Source organism: Ascaphus truei, chromosome 2 (genome assembly GCF_040206685.1).
Source record: "Ascaphus truei isolate aAscTru1 chromosome 2, aAscTru1.hap1, whole genome shotgun sequence".
Classification (NCBI taxonomy): Eukaryota; Metazoa; Chordata; class Amphibia; order Anura; family Ascaphidae; genus Ascaphus; species Ascaphus truei.
Window position 1 is genome coordinate 411,638,672 of NC_134484.1, and position 17,063 is coordinate 411,655,734.

Sequence of the window (17,063 nt, forward strand, 5' to 3'; positions counted from 1 at the left end):
GCAGCCAGCTAGAGCTAAGCTAGCCTCAGTGATAAATATGTTTGTAGAAATGTATAATCTTGTTTAGAGTTGATCGTTGTTATACACAGAAACTAAATTTTTATTATATAACGATGTGTGTATATATGTTGTTCCCAAGCGGTGCGTTGGATTTTCCACCAGGGGGAGGATGTAGCCAGGTCCCCTCTGGTCCCCCAGTGTAATGGTGTATTCCCCTTACCTACTCTGACATAGAGGGTGATGCGGGAGGCGTGGGGCTGCTGCTGGAGTGAGCGCATCGCCAGAGGCTCCGGCGGCTGCCTCTGCAGGGCACCGCCATGTTAGGTTGCCTGCGTGCGCACTCGCAGAGGTTCACGCATGCGCAGAGAGATTTGCGGCAGTCATGACAGTCGCGCACGCGCAGTAATGTAAGTGCACGAGGCTGCAATAGGAAAAGGCTGCAGACAGAACTACAACTCCCATGCGGCATAGGGAGATGCTGCCACGTGACTCACAACAATGAATGGGATGGCTGGATTGCCCCTGGAAGGGAGGAAAGAGTATTGCATGCTGGGACAGGAAGCTGTGAGTCAAGACCTGGAACTTGAAGGTGCAGGCAGTGTCCACAGAGCTGTGCTCCAGGGACTAGGCCAGAAGTTACCCCCAAGGGCCCAGTTAGTCCCCTGAGACACAGTAGAGGAACTTATTGTAATTGCTGCAGGGAAGGCCTTAAGGTAGGGACCCTTCTTCCCCGCAAGCCGTGCTGTGCTGCTTCTTCACTGAAGCATCTTTGAATTTGCCGCCATTAGCCCCCCATGCCACCACGCGGAGCTGGTGATTTTGCGGCTAGACTCTCCTGGCGCCTGGCGCTTCTGCGCATGTCCAAAACACAGAGGACAGAGGCAAGGCATTCAGACTGCTTCCCCTGCCCTTGTGACAGCGTGGACGGACGCTCCATCTACTGACTCTACTGACTCCACACGGCAGACGCCAGAGAGACGTGCAGGAGCTGTACCAGCGTTATATGAGAGGGGATACTCTCTGATTATCCACTGCTAATTACCATCTAGGCTCCGGTAAGCGGGCATTTCAGCCAGTTACAGGATACCATTGGAACTTCATTATTGTTACTTATGTCTTATATGTTTTTTATGATATATTAAATGTTTTTATTCAGTCATCTGTGTGGTTCAGCAACATTGTTAGTCATTGTTAGTTTGTCCTTGAGTTTTTACAGTATTACACTATGTTTTCCTTTTTTTATATTTCATATTTGATCACCACCTGCTGAGATCATCATTGGATCTGCCATACACCATCTGGTTGTATATATATTTTTTACTTCATTTATTATATTCTTTGTGAGCGCCAGTGATACATTTCCAGTTCTATATCTGAATGGACCAATACTTCCAAAAATATTTGGAGATACAAAGATGTTATAGATTCTAGAATACAAGCCATGCGGGGCGAGTAAAAGGAATAATCTCTCTGCCCTTTATGCGAGCAAAGCCAAGTGTCCAACTGACCAAATTATTTGATTAGCAATCTAAATTTCTTAGCTACACTGTAAGTCATTGAGGAGTGTAAATGCCCTGGATATGTGGACTTGTTCACATCCAGGTCTGGGACATATTAAAGTCACCTCCTACAATATATAGCTGTTCTTGATTATTCCCCATTGATTTCAATATTTCCTTTAGAAAATCAATTTTCCCTCGTTAGGTGCATATATATTCACTAATGTAATATATTGGCCTAAGAGAAGGCCGTGGACCACCAGTGACCTCCCTCCGTGGTCTCTCTTTACCTCCAGTGTCTGGTACGGGTCACCCTGCTTTATCAAAATCGCAACCCCCCTTTTATTACTGGTGAAAGACGAATAGAATGTGATAGAATATGTCCTGCTAAAAGTGTTAGGGGGTTCTTGGGAGTCAAAATTTATAAAAACAATATCCGCTTTCAACTTTCTAAATTCTTCTAGTGCCAGTCTATGTTTATTATTGCAATTAAGGCCTTTGACATTCAGGGATAATAACTATAATGGTGTTTGATTAGTCATTTCCTATATCGTATCTCTCTCACTCTCTCATGTGGAAGTTGTGAGTAATTTTTTTTTAATGGTTGTAGGGAAAGGGTAGAACTGAACAAAAAACAGGGAGGGGGGGGGGAGGATTTTCCCAAATTTGGAACTTGGAGAACAAAAAAAACAAATATAAAAAAACTTGAAAAATAAGATGAGTGTAACCAGCGACTCATCCCGGTTTTGCGGACAGTTCCTACATGGACTGGCTTGATGGGCATATAGCCCTACTGGGGTCGCCCTAATATCCCTAAAATACAAAATCAGCGAGGGACTTATTTTCAGTTGGTGGCCCACTGACAAATGTCCACAACCTTTTGGTGCTCGTTCAATGAGGCGAGGTGTAATTGTGAGTTTTGCCCTTGTAGTCTAATTAGGACACACACACACACACACAAAATGTTCATGGTAGTAAGAGCTAGGCTCCTATCTCACCCCCACATATCTCCACTACTAAATCTCCACCTCTGAGCTGCACCTTTGTATTACCATACTTGAAACTATAATCATTGATTATTTTTCCCTGGGCTCACAAAAAGTTCTTTCTGCTGCTCAAAACAGATCTCAGACTCTTCTATACTCAGAGGATCCTCTCTCCTCCATAGAATTAGTCTTATTGTCCATAAAATTGATAAATAGACTCGATGGACGGACTTGTGAATCAAAGAGAAGGGAAAAGAGAGAGACAAGACAACAGAAAACGAGACAAAGAAAAAAAAACTCCAACTTGGGCTTCTTAGAGGACCATGGATTGTTGGCTCATCCGTCGGGTAGATGCTCGGCTTGGTGACCAGCGAAAATAAATCACCCATAGATCATCTCAGGTGCTCGGCCGGCTTTACTTGTTCGCTCCTTGCGTACTCGTTCCCTCAGCTGACCCATCATCAGAGCCATTTTTCTGGGATTGGTCCTGTTGGTCAGTTTTGCTCTTGGGCTCCAGACCAAACGCAGAGAGAAAAGCTGAAGACTCCTCTGGATAGCGCAGCGAGGTCTGTCGTCCTCCTTGTTTGACAATAAGACGGAGCGGAAAGGCCCACCGATAACAGATTTCCTTTTCTTGTAAAATTAATGTTACCGGTCGCAATCCTCTTTGCCTGTCTATAGTCATCCTTGACAAATCCTGGAAAATCTGGATAGGGGAGTTTTCAAAGTCGATTGGTCCCCTGTTTCTGCTTCCCTTTATTGGTGAAGCCACAGCGTCACATCCCTGGTTCTTCTAGGGTCATCAAGTCTTGGACCCAGTGCTCGGTGAGCTCTGTCAATTAACAGTTCACTGTCTTCTAGTTGGGGTCAATTGAGAGAAATAACCTTTTAAGATAAGGCTGCAGTGCCTCCGCAGTCACTGACTCTGGGATGTGGAAGATTCGCAAATTTTGTCTATGCTCTCTATTTTCTAAATCATCCAGATTATCTCTCATTGCTCTTACCACCTTGTTGAGCCCCAAGTCTTCGTCGTCTGTATTCACTTGGTTTGGCAGGGAAGCGTCGATTACCCGGCGATTTCTTTCGGCTGCAGAGAGAGCTGCTCAGAGAGAGCAGCCTCTCCCTGCGCAAATCTCACCCGAAATTAATGTTTTTTAACAAACATATATGATATGGGCATGATAAGCCACTACATCACTCAATGGTCACCCTAATAAAAAAAGCATTAAGGCCAAAAACACACAATAATAAAAGATATACACAAGCACCTAAACACCCTAATCCAAGAAATAAAAGCACTAGCCAACCAATTAAATACATAAATAAAAGCACTAGCCAACCAATCAATTTAATAAATAAAAGCACTAACCAACTAATCAATTTAATAAATAAAAGCACTAACCAACAAAACAATTTATTAATTTTAAATATTAGCCAACAAAACAATTAATAAATTGTAACCACTAGCGAACAAATCAATTAATGAATAAAACCACTAGCCAACATATCAATTAAAACCAGTAGCCAACAAAAGTAATAATTAATTAAAAATGATAAACAGTCAGAAAATGAAATAATAACAAGCCATTCAAATTACAAACAGTGTAAGCAAACAATAAACAGAAAAATAAAAAACTACAATCGATAGAAAAAAAGCATTTGCCAGAAAAGGAATTGGCTGTCACTGTATTGATCTGTACCCTAAACGGCCACAGATTAATACTGTACATTATCAGTCAATGGGCAATGAAAAACATAAAACTAAAAAAATACAATAAAAAAACCTGTAAAAATAAAATTACATACATTCAATATTTTTCTTACTTTTATAAGTGTTGACCCTCCGAATCCCAGCGATTCTGCAAGCTCTCGTACCACGACGTCATCAATGTCAATCCAAATCCATCCACCTTGAAGATCCAGAACAGGTAACAAAATTCTTATTATATGGGTATGATGTACCACTATGTCAATCAATGGTTAAGGGTGGGTATAGTGGGCCCGGGGTGGGTGTTAGGCCTCCCGGGTGGGTAGTGGGGGAGGGTGGGTTAACCCCTTAATTACTGTAGCGGTTATTAACCACTTAGGTGATTAAGGGGTTAGGGGCCATTAGATTGTATTTTTTTATGTATTGTTGCTGACATCGGAGGACATGGCCCTGCAGTATGCTGACAAGGATGCCCTTCATGTTGGCAGGGGTAAGTAGAACGGTTTTTATTTACTTTATTTATGCTGGCTGGCTAATGTTGTATTTAATAATGGGCAAATAATCTATTATCCATATCTGGGGGGGGGGGGTATTTATTGAAATGTAGGCCATGTTTTTTTTCTAAATACAGGAATGGTACCGCAGGCAATCAGGGACCCACGGGGACCAGCTGAGTACCCCAGACACCCACGGGACCACCTGGGGACTCCCGTCGGCCTGTGGTATTAATCATGTGTCTAAAAATATAAATAATGGTTTAATGTGGGGGGCACAGGAGGTGGGTTGTGTATTGGTTTTTACTACATAATTTAATTTAAATTTTCTTACTAGTGTAGATGAGCAGGGGGTCTCCGGAGCAGAACCGTGTTGATTTCAGGTCCAGGGACCCCATGCTTTCCGAGATACAGGCCCCAATATAGGGTGCCGGTATCTCCTATGCATTTAAATGTCCCACGTCACGTGACCGGTGAGCTGATTGGCAGCAAGGATCCATGGTGTGGGAAGAACGCAGGACTTCAGTTTACGACTAACATTTACTGACTGAGTAACAGAGAGTTCTTTCCCCCTCATGAGAAACTACAATCTACAGCAGCGGTGCGCAAAGTGAGGGGTGCGACCCCCAGGGGGGGCGCGAGATTACCGGCGAGGGGCGCGGGGTTTACAGAAGCTCAGCGCGCTTCCCGAAGGCGCATAAATTAAGTGCCGGGGGAGCTGCAGGGCCTCTGTAAACCTACTTACCTTGATTCAGCCGGCAAATGGAGACGCATCGCCATGGCAACGCGGCGTCGAATGACGCAGCGGGGTCATGTGACATCATGTTGCTATGGCGACGGGATGTCATGACGTCCAGATGCCGGGAATCAAGGTAAGGAGGGAGGGGGGCGTGCGGAGAGGAGGACATCCAGCTGGGGGATGCAGGGAAAAAAGTTTGCGCCCCCCTGATCTACAGTATATGTTTTATTCGAAGCAATATTTACTTGGTGTTAAATTTTCTGATCTTTTCAAATATATGACACTATTTTTGTTTTTTGTTTTTTTCCCAATGCCTTGTATCTCTTACTATATTTGTTTTATTTTGTGTGTCTGATTGTGTCTGTGCTCGATGGTTTTTATACAGGTTTGCGCACTTCTATTTTTCAGAAAATTTACCTTTTGTTAGCAAGCTTCCCAAAAACAAATTTGCCAAGGATTAAAAAAATGATATACCGTTTTTTGCTAAATTCTGACAAAAATGGCAAAATTTCACAGTAATTTGGGGAAAATGTTATAACAGGACAAAGGAGACCAAAAAGCGCACCAGCAAAAACGGAGCAGGAAGTTCCCTGGTTTAGTGGTTTGGCTTATTTTATTCATTGCACCTGCATTTGAGCGCTTTAACCTATTTTCCATAGGGGAAAATGTTATGTCTGTTTTTATGATTTTCAGAGGTGAACTTTTGTGAAAAAGTTTGGGGAACTTCAAAGGGAATTAAGAAAATTGTTAACATTTTTGCTAAACTAATATAAAAACATTTGCACATCTCAACTGCAGAGGGTCATGATGCAAACATCCCCTCCGCCTCAATTACTTGGAGTCCTGTCACCTTTTTAGGCGATACTGGAGTTACTGGGAGACGTTCAGGCTGCAAGAATAGTTAAGAACAGAAAGACTGGACTAATTAAGGCTTGGGTAGCTAAGGAATGAACTGACTGAAGACCGGATTAGGCCTCAGATATAGAGAAGTACAGGCGCGTGCGATGGAGCGCATGATGTCATGCGCGCCAGTACTAGAAGTGATCCGTAGCTTGTAGGGTTGCGCGATGGGGGCGCGGCGAGGGTTTGCCAGGAAGCGTGCCCGTGACGTCATGTGAGCGGTTTGCCCTCATTGGATGAACCGCACACGTGATCCGGCCGTCGCACGGCAAAATAAAAATAAAAATCAATGATTGTGCGCATTATCTTATGGCCTTTTGTTTGCGGCGCGCACGAAGTCGCTTGCGCCATCGCTCATACTACGGACTAAACCTTAGGCTGCGGTCCCAGTACAGCCTGTGCGCATGGCGCGGCGTGCACTGTGCGTGTAATGGCATGCACTGTGCACTGTTCCTCAATGGGGCTGGGCCCAGTACGCACCGTCACGCAGAAGGTGCAGCCGCGCCGTGCTGCAGGGTTTTTCACAACTCATTAAAATTGAGTTTACTCCTAGCGATGGAGGCATGGCCACGCCCCCACCGGCGGTCCACCCAATGAGGGCGAACCAGCCGCGTGACGTAATGGCCACGCCCCCGCAAATCCCCGACCCGCCCCCTCCCGTCGCAAGATTCTCCTCACAGACCGCAGATCGCGGTTAGCGCTGTGACACGCGCCGCCCCCCCCGCCGGGCGCGCGTGTCACAGACATTACTGGGACCGCAGCCTTAGATTGATTCTGTAAGTGTTGTTAGTCTTGCAATGGACTTTACCCAGGTACTGTTTCCTGTTCTGGAGTCTTGCATAGATGAGAGGTCAAAAGTTATATTCTAATTATAGGTATACTATTTACAGCTCCAGAACAACAGTACTGAATAGTTTTCTTAATTGGTGTATTTGTACAAAAACAAAAATCCTTTCTCAGGGATATTTCTGTATAGAGAGGTAATATTAATTTAGTCCTCTTTGTGCATCTTAATTAGATTTGAAAAAGTTAACCGTTAGTGCCAGTGGCACTTACTGTATAATACAAGGACACGTGTTAAATAACATTTTGGCACTATAGGGGTTAATTCAATATAGGAAACAATGGTTGTTAAAATAAACTCACTTCCTTTAGGGATAGTGAGACACAAACTCATTTTTCTTGCGAAGCAGAATTATTTCTCTTATTGGAAATACATAACAAACCAAAGTGACCTTGTCTAACAATTTACATGGACAAGTCAGAGGGAATATTCTAGCAGTTATTTTCTTGTTATTACTGTAAATACTCATATTTCTAATGAGCAGCAAGAAGAGCGTCAGTTAGGCCAATGGCTACTCATCTGGGATTCAGGAAAGAGGAAGGTTTGAGGGGCATTCGATGGAAAAAGTTGCTACCCATCATCATGCTGGCAGAGAGGAGGCGCGGGGAGCAACCACACATCATATTTGTGCCTTTAGGGGTAACAATTTAGTGCTTGTTAAAACGGTTGTGTTGATTCTGGGTTTAAGAACTGTTTCTCGCAACTTTTAGTGATGTGTTCTAAGATAAAATTAGTTTGGCCGGAAATGGAGCCTCTGAAATTTCGGATGAGGAGGAAAATCTTGAGAGGCAGTTGACAGAGGCAAAATGAAGGTTACTAGGGCCTTATCATCGTTTGTGAGAAAGGTTTAGGTATAGTCCTGAGGCATCATAAGTTGGAAGGCTATCCTAGGTGTTTGTTCTGGCATGATAGTGTGCATCTGTCAGTGTGGCTACGTGGTCACACCTTCCTGTTATACACTAGCTAGTTCTAACTGTTGTTTAGGAGGGGAAAAGGGTTGCATTAGTACCAGTGTTAGGCCTATTTTAACTGGGGGTAGGGGTGAGAAAGGATGAGGAGGGAGGGTGAGAGAGGATGAGGAGGGAGGATGAGAGAGAGAAGATGAGGAGGGAGGATGAGAGAGAGAAGATGAGGAGGGAGGATGAGAGGGAAGATGAGGAGGGAGGATGAGAAAGAGAGGATATGTACTGTATGGGATGAGAGGATGAGGAGGGGGTGAGAGGATGAGGAGGAGCGGGTATGAGTGGATGAGGAGGAATGGGTGTGAGTGGATGATGAGGGGGGGTGAGAGGATGATGAGGGGGCTAGAGGATGAGAAGGGCAGTGAGAGGATGAGGAGGGGGGCAAGAGGATGAGGAGGGGGGACGAGAAGATGAGAGGAGGAGGGGGCAAGAGAGAAAAGGGAGAGAATGGAGGGGAGAGAGAGGGATGGTGAGAGAGAGTGGGGAGAGAGAGAGAATAGAGGGGAGAGAATGTGGAGGGGTGGATGAGAGAGAATGGGAGGGGTGGGATAGAATGGGGGAAGGAGAGAGAATGGGGCAGAGAGTGAATGGGGAAGGGAAGGAGAGAATGGGGAGGTGAGAGAGATAATGGGGAGGAGATAGAAACAGGGGGTAGAGAAAATTGGGGGGGATGGGAGTATGGATGTATAACATTTAAAAACATTTTTCTGAAACTTCATTGTGGCGGTTGGGGGAATGCAAGGCTGAAGGTTCGCCTAGGGTGCCGAATACCCTTGTACCGACCCCGAGTTGTGTGCATCTGTTTGAGCAGATAAGAATAAATACCACTGGGGGTGGTGCACGGAGGATCATGAGGACTGGTGCTATTAGGTTGGTGGTGTAATGGCTAGTTTGTGCATGGTTAAATAAATGCTATGGTCAATTTGTTACACATCTGTGTGATGTAAGTTTTTTTGGCTTGGGGTTAATGGTGGGTGTGGGTCATGTATGAGCCATGTGATATTACATGAGCTACGGATAACAAATACTTCAGTATTTTTGTCACCACCATAGGGTTTGGATTATTAGTCTTAAATAATAAAACCACTATGTAACTCCTCTTTTTCTTCATCCTACAGTAATGATGTTTGTTTTTTTATAGACTTTATATTTGTAGTTGATCTATTCAATTGCTTGAAGTGTGAATAATAATTATTTGTAAGAATCAGATGTCTCGGTATGTGTATGTGTGTGTATTTATTGAATATAAGTGTTCCAGATCCTTACACTCATAACAAGAAAACAGCCACTTGAGAGGGGGAATAAAAATACTGTAGGCATGAAATGTTGCCAAAATATTTAAAATCAACTTAAAGATAAGTTGTTTACAAAAAGCTGCAGATTGATGCTACGCTGAGGCAAATAAATGTCTATAGCTACTGTACTTGGTATTGTTCCCATAAACAACACTTAATGAAATAAATTGAAATGCTTTTTTTCACATTGTCTTGGTGTTGTGACAGTTTAGACGACAACGCTACAGACAAGGTTGGGAGTTAAGGGACTAAAATTATAAATCATAGAGTATTCAGTCTGTGACATATGTTTGCTTGGTAGACCCAAGTCTGTTCTTTGGTCCCTACATCTGCCATGCAATATGGGCATGACATTGCTAATAAACAAGTTTATGCAATGTAAATGTCTGCTACAGTATGCACACAACTTTTTGCCTAACTCTTTTGAAGTTTGAATACTGTATTAGCACTTTTTTGTTGTGCAGGCTATGTTTTACAAACCTTCAGTACAATAGCAATCTATTCACTGACACAAACTGAAGTTTACTATAATTAAGTATTAGAAGATAGAAGAGCACACACCATCCTTATGATGTAGTAATATTTAATCACGAGATGTAGTATATAGATGTAGCCCGGACTGGTTTCTGGCTACTAGTCTGCCCTTCTCCTGGCAGTAAGCCCTAGTAAATGCAGGCCTGCCAGGACTAATCCTGGGTTTTCCCCACCCCCTGCAGCTTCAGTGAGTAACAGGGGAGGCGGTGCAACTAGGCCTTGTGTCCAATCAGGGACTCAGACCTGATTCCTGCTTTTCCTGTACTTAAGGGGCTGCACTACCAAAGTTATTCAGTTTTGCCTCTACCCTTGAGAGAGGCTGGTCAACCCGAATAACTGTGCAGGGCTCTGCTAGTTTGTACTCCCTCAGGGGAGTGGAGTGGGAGACTGTTCCTCTTACTCAACCAGGGAGAAAGGGAAGAGCTAGGACTGCTTCAGGTGCCCTAGGCCTGGGGTGAATGTCCAGGGAAACATCCTGAGGTTGAAGGCCCTAAGAAGTTCCTGTTGTTGTGTACTGCACCGACACACTTTATTCGAGCAAATACCCGGTATGTACCTGGCAGATACCTGGAATGCGCCGCTCCTCACCTCTGACAAGCCCCGTTGCATTTGCCTTCCCAGCCTGGGTTCATGCCTGGCTGATGGGCGGCTGATCTGTTAAATGATAATGATTAGGATTTAATAGGCTGCAATGCTTCGCGTGTCTACCAGATGGCATAAATTCCTGAATTGTAATGCAGTATATATATATATACTGTGCAGTATTGCAGCCAACGGGAATAAAATGCTTCAATCCCTGCCGGAAAATAACTCAATGTACTCGGGCAGAAAACAGTCACAAACCTCAATACACCCGGGTATACCCGAATTCGTGGGACTAGCCGAGCTCGAATAAAGTGTGTCGCCAGTGTATGCTGTGCAATCTGCAGTGTGCAATAAAGTATTCCTGTTTTACTATACCTTCCTGCCTGAGACTGCAATCTATCAGGGGAAGGCTAAAGAAGTTCTCCTGTAGAAATTGCTCCCCACATCCCTGGGGCCTGTAAGAGATGGAGGCATTGTCATCATGAGTACGAATTAGTTATTACCCCAGAAGCCTGTTCTGACATCCCCTACCACATGCGGGAGACTCAGATCAACTGTGAGCCAGCAGGTATGCACCACCACACTCCATGTAGCAGCAAAATCTCCCAGAGGGGGGAGGGGGGATATGTGTTACATAGAATACAAGAAGTATTAATTTATTCAAATATCTTATGTAGTCACAAACAAATTAAAACCAGCCCATCAGAGGGAATTGTTCCCATGCTTTCGGAACTTCTATATCTGGGAATAGAACATGATTGAGATCAAATAAAAAAGCATATTATGCATTCACTTTGTGTGTGTCTTAAGGAGTTGACATCAGCTGGTTATGTTCTGTACATGGCTTTTCTCAGTCTCTCATACTCTGTGAGTGTGATGTGTCAGCACAGACTGGGTATAGATGTGCTGATGGTATAATGAAAGACACCAGGAACTTTTATAGTACAAACAAATGCTTTATTGACAGCTGTCCACAATACTCCTCACACATTGGCATCATCCACAATAGATAGGTGGGAGGGAGAGGGGAGGGAGGGGAAGGGAAGGGAGAGGGGGGAGAGAGGGGATGGGAGAGGGGGAACCGGATAGGAGGGAGGATGGAAGGGGGAGAGGGGAGGGGGAAGGGGGGGAAGGAGGGGGTGGAGGGGAAAAGTGTGGGTAGGAGCAGAAAAGGGGGTAGGAGGTAGGGGAGGGGGAGAAGAAGAGGAGGATGGGGAGAGGATAGGAGAGAGGAGAGAGGATAGGAGGGAGGGGAGAGGGGTAGGTTGGGGGACACGGGGGTTAGAGGTAGAAGGTGGTGAGGGGGAGAATAGGGGGGAGAGGGAGAAGATGTGGGAGAAGATGGAGAGAAGAGGGGGGAGAGGGGGAAGATGGGGAGAAGGGGGGAAGAGGGAGAAGATGGAGGATCAGGGGGAGGGAGAAAAGAGGGGAAGAAGGGGTTAAGGAAGGGGATAAGAGGGGGTAGAGGGAGACGACGGGGCCGAAGATGGGTAAGGGAGGGGAAAAGGGGGTTGGTAGGGTAGGGGGAGAAGAGGGGGGAGAAGACTCCTTGATAAAGTACCTGTCTGGCGTGAAAAGCATAGGAGGGTTTTTTGTATCTCCTTTTTATCCATGTCGACAGAATAAAGACATTTTTGTACATTTCAAAAACGTGGTCTACTTTATGAGCTGTGTGCTGCCTCAACTACTTCTGTACCTGGGATCTTTCCAACTGGCGGCTGTTCACGCTGTGACAGTGAGTGTAGAAAAAAAAACAAGAAGTTTTCTCACCGCAACAGCCCACGGATTATAATTAAGGGAAGATTTAGTACCACTATTATACAGTATATCTGTAACAGGGGACTTATCCCTGTTCACAAAGGTGCCTCTAATCCAGCAGTGTGGTGGTTAACTGCTGGTAGCAAATTAACTAGCACCACCTGCCTGATTACAGGTAGTAGAAAAAGCCTGCCTTTGAGACAGGAAGTAACTCCTTCCTAGCTCTGACCTGAGAGCTGACCTTTGGAGAGACAGAGCAGAGGTTCTTGAGTCTCAGGAGAGACTGACCAAAAGAAACCCAGATCTCTGGAGCTGAGTGGTCTTGAGCTCTGCACAGCAGAGCTGAATTCAAGACACAGGGAAAACTACTGCACCTGAAGCTGAACCAGGAACTGAGATTTTCCCTCCAAGAAACAGATAAGACTTTTATTCTTAAGAGACTGCTTATATCTTCTTATTTTCATGCTATATGTTTTGGGGCTGCGAGACATGCTTAACTAAGGGAGGATTTCACTAGAAATACTCCCAAGTGAATTTGTAGTGTTCCCCCCCTGTGTTTGGATAATTTCCTGATGAAAAGCAACAGGCACAATAAAGCCTATTATAATTTCACATTATAAAGCCTCCTAATTGTGTACCTCTGTGAACGTCCGTCTACAATATCACTGGTTTATTTTTCACTCACTACAAAGGACAGGGCCGCTACAAGAATTTTTTTTAATTGTGAATAGCTTCAGCACATGTTCCTAGTGCGTTCTTAGCACCCATACACAAACTCTATTGTTACAGTGAGGGTATCTCAAAATAAAACACACAGGATGGCTCAGGGTACTCCTTCAGAAATATAAAAGGGCACAATACTGTGTATACAATTCATATTAAACCAAATACAGGATTGTGCGGTACATGGGAGGCTTTATTCCGCATTTAAGGAACCAGTTTCTGAAACAAATTGACATTGGAGCAACCGTGTTAAGGGTATAAATCCTAAATGCCTCTCTTCTGAGCAGTGCTTGTGTTGTATCACCGCCCCTTGGACGACACTTAATCTGATCCATGGACATACATCTGAGGTTAGCAACCGTGTGCTTTTTCTCCATAAAGCGTCTCACTTAACCGGTGGAGAGCTAATATTTCTTGAAATTGTCGATCCGTGTTTCCCACATAGTATAGTCAAAACAGCATGCCATACACAACTCACTTAGAGGTATAGTACACGTTAACCTCTGTCGGACGGTGTACCACTGTGGGGCTGGTTAAATTATTTGTCCAGTATCAGACTGCTGCAGTTAATGTATAAGCAGCATTTCTACACTCCTGTTTTGGGGATAGAAAGTGTGCATCCACCTTGGTGTAGTTGGGTTCTGTATCTATTTGGCCAATCATGTCCCACGAGTTTCTAACTCTAGTATAAGTAAAGAAAGGTTTTGTGCTGAGTTTGTATAAGAGTCTCGAGGAACTTGTTAGAATGTCCCATCTAGACTTAATGATATTTCTAATTATGCTTGAACTTGTGGAGAATTTATTTGTAATAATGAATTTCCCATCCACCGTTCTCATTTTATTGTTGGACTTCAAAAGTTCTTTTCTGTCACGCTTTCCAGTTTTTTCAATGCAATCTTGAACCAATGATGGATTATATCCTCGTTCAAGGAACCTGTCACCCATTTCCATTAGGTGCTTGTTGCTTGTATCGGGGTTTAAGGTTGTCCTAGTAACCCTGGCCGTCTGTGAGAATGGAAGTCACTTCTTTATTGGAAGCGGGTGTTGGCTATCCGCATGCAATATAGTATTCCTATGTGTTTTGTTTTTTTTTAATTCATTATAAATACTGGTGCTGATCTTAAGGTCTTGTGTGGTTAATTTAATAACGAGATAGTGCACTGTTTCTGTGCTTCAATCCCCGGTAACTTGACCGGTGTGCCTAGATGGTTGAGAGAGTCAATAAATAGTTGCAATGTCTCTGCGGTGGCTGACCATATGAAAAACAGGTCATCGATGTACTGATGATAGACCATAAAACTTGGTGTCCACTTTGGAGCTCAATAAAGCCTTCCTCTTTTTTTTTTATTACTTCACTAACATCAACAATATTCCAAATAATGTAATCTTTTCAAAATCGTTTTCTTGCAATGGTTCTTCACTGGAGAGAATCCGGCAGTTGTTGGAAGGCAAATTGAGGTTTGACTGACAACTTTTGTTTAACTTCTGGGGATTCTTATCACTCTCTGTCTTCATGTCTTCTTCATGAATGCTGTCATCCCCAGGGACATTCCAGCTTCTGGAGAATGAGGGCCATTGATTTTCAGTGTATTCCATATTTGGGGGTTGAGGCCTTACTTGCCATGCCAGTCTCATTTGCATCTTTGCAAGTACTGTACTTGTCCAACTTTAGTAGGTTATATTGTGCAAGCTTTCATAGTATGGCTGACCCTACAGCACAAGTAACACAATACATCTTCTTGAACAACCGTTGCCACCTTCCTTCCACCATAATTACCATTCTTGATATTGCCATTTGTGTTATCTAAGTTTGCAAGGTTATCAGAAGAAGTTGAGATAGTGTAGAGGTGAACCACTAAAACTACTGTAGATCATGTGTTAAGTGTCAATGTGGAACAGATGTCAGCGTAAAATCCATGCTAATACATCTTATCCATAATGTATAAACAACTTCCTCATTAAATAGTCAACCTTTTGCTGGCTTTGCTCATTAAAACAGGGGCATGTGCACCTCTATGTCGCAGTTATACAATAGCAAACAGAGAATAAACTCCAAGGACCGATGCTCCAAATACGTGCAGGTAAGTTCTACAATATCCACAGTCAATGTAATAATAAAATAAGTGCTACCGATCAGTTCACTGAGTCTTTGTGACATGAACTGGGGAGTGGGACTGTGCACATGAGACTGAGCATCAGGATGGGGCTAAAAAGTGGTAGGGAGACAAGCAGACAGTAATGCAGTGTTCCCCACGTGGAACTAAGTTACCGGCAAACATCAGCTAATCATCGCCACTACCCTCACGCACCCCAGCGTCCCAAGCACAGTCAAACAGCCCCGTAAAGCGTGAATACTCACAACATTGACTCGTCGAGTTCAATCCTCAAGCGTTGTATGCTGGCAAATCAATCAGGTACGCTATAGAGTGTGCTGCAGCCTGAAATTCAAAGGAGAAAGAAGACACTGCAATGGCGGTTCACTGCTCACCGTGGGGGTACGAGCAAATGCTTCCAAACGCAATTAGAAAATAGGTTGTTTATTCAGTGCATATAGAGACAGTTCTGCCACAGAGTAACTCTGACGCGTTTAGTCCAACCTGCAGTCTTTGACAAAGTCCTAATGGTTGGACGAAACGCCTCAGAGTTACTCTGTGGCAGAACTGTCTCTATATGCCTTGAATAAACAAGCTTTTTTCTAATTGCGTTTGGAAGCATTTGATCGTACCCCCACGGTGAGCTGTGAACCGCCATTGCAGTGCCTTCTTTATGCGGCAGTTATAGCTTGTGCGTTTGGCAGTTATGATCAGATATATTGTGATATATCATGTTATGATGTGCCAAAATTAGCATTGATTTCTATTGAAAGTCTATAATTGTCTGTTAGCTGTGAAAATATAGGTCAAGTGACTGTGAAAAGACAGATCAATACACAGGTCAAGTGACTGTGAGCAGAGAGAACAATACACTGTTTGTTAGAAGAGACTCTGGGGTCTAGCATATCTAGCATGTATCAGTTAATATATTACGTTCAGTAGTTGACCTCAAGCAGCCAGGAGACGACTTCAGAGATACAAAGATAAACAAAACACTAAAAATATTATATTTTAATATTTATGTGGCAAAGAGGCCCCTGCTCCATTCAAAGGTTCCAAAATGTTCTTTAGCACAAAAAAGGACTTCACAGAGTTCTAAACAGATTGTGAAATAGTAACATTAGTCAAAGTGCTATACACTGTAGCTAATTAAAATGCTGAAGTGCAGTTATATATCTGTGTCCATTAATCATGACTCCCTTACTAGCACTCAGTTTCTCTCTAGTTGCCTATACCAGCTCTCTGCATCAACATCAAATATAAGAAACTTGTTAAAACAAAATCTTACAACTAAATACATTTCCGGACTGCCACCTTCTATTTTGCATATTTTACATGAAACATGGGGAAAATAACTTATTGAGATGCAAAAATAGATTTATGTAATTAGAATATATACTGTACATCACATGCAGTAACTCCTTGTATTTATAGAGCGTCATACACTAACAACAAGACACACACATATACAGTACATATATATTTACATACACACATGTTTTAAAAGTGTAATAAGACTTTCACAGGTTTAAAATGGTTTTAAATGGTTAACAGCAAAGATAACTTTATGTAAAGTACACAGCTTAAATGACGTACATATCCTAATTAATATATGAACCTAAGAGGTTACATTCCATGGGTATATTGGTCAAGAGGTTTAACAGAGTGCTGAGAGGGACATGAGAGTGCTAGCTAATGCAGCATAGGGAGTATCTGGCTCACACTGCCGAGCGTCGTGTGGCATAAGGTTCATGTGTGGGTTTATGACAGGATTTATGAGCATTTTTATGGCTCAGTTCCATAAAATCTTGCTTGCGATATCCCCATGGGATATTTTAAGGGTTCAACTACTTTATCTCTAATCAGTTTGGGGGGTTTAAAAGATATGTGTACCATTTGGGGAAAACATTTTCAGTATGTATTTCTTTATCTAGTGTTGTTGT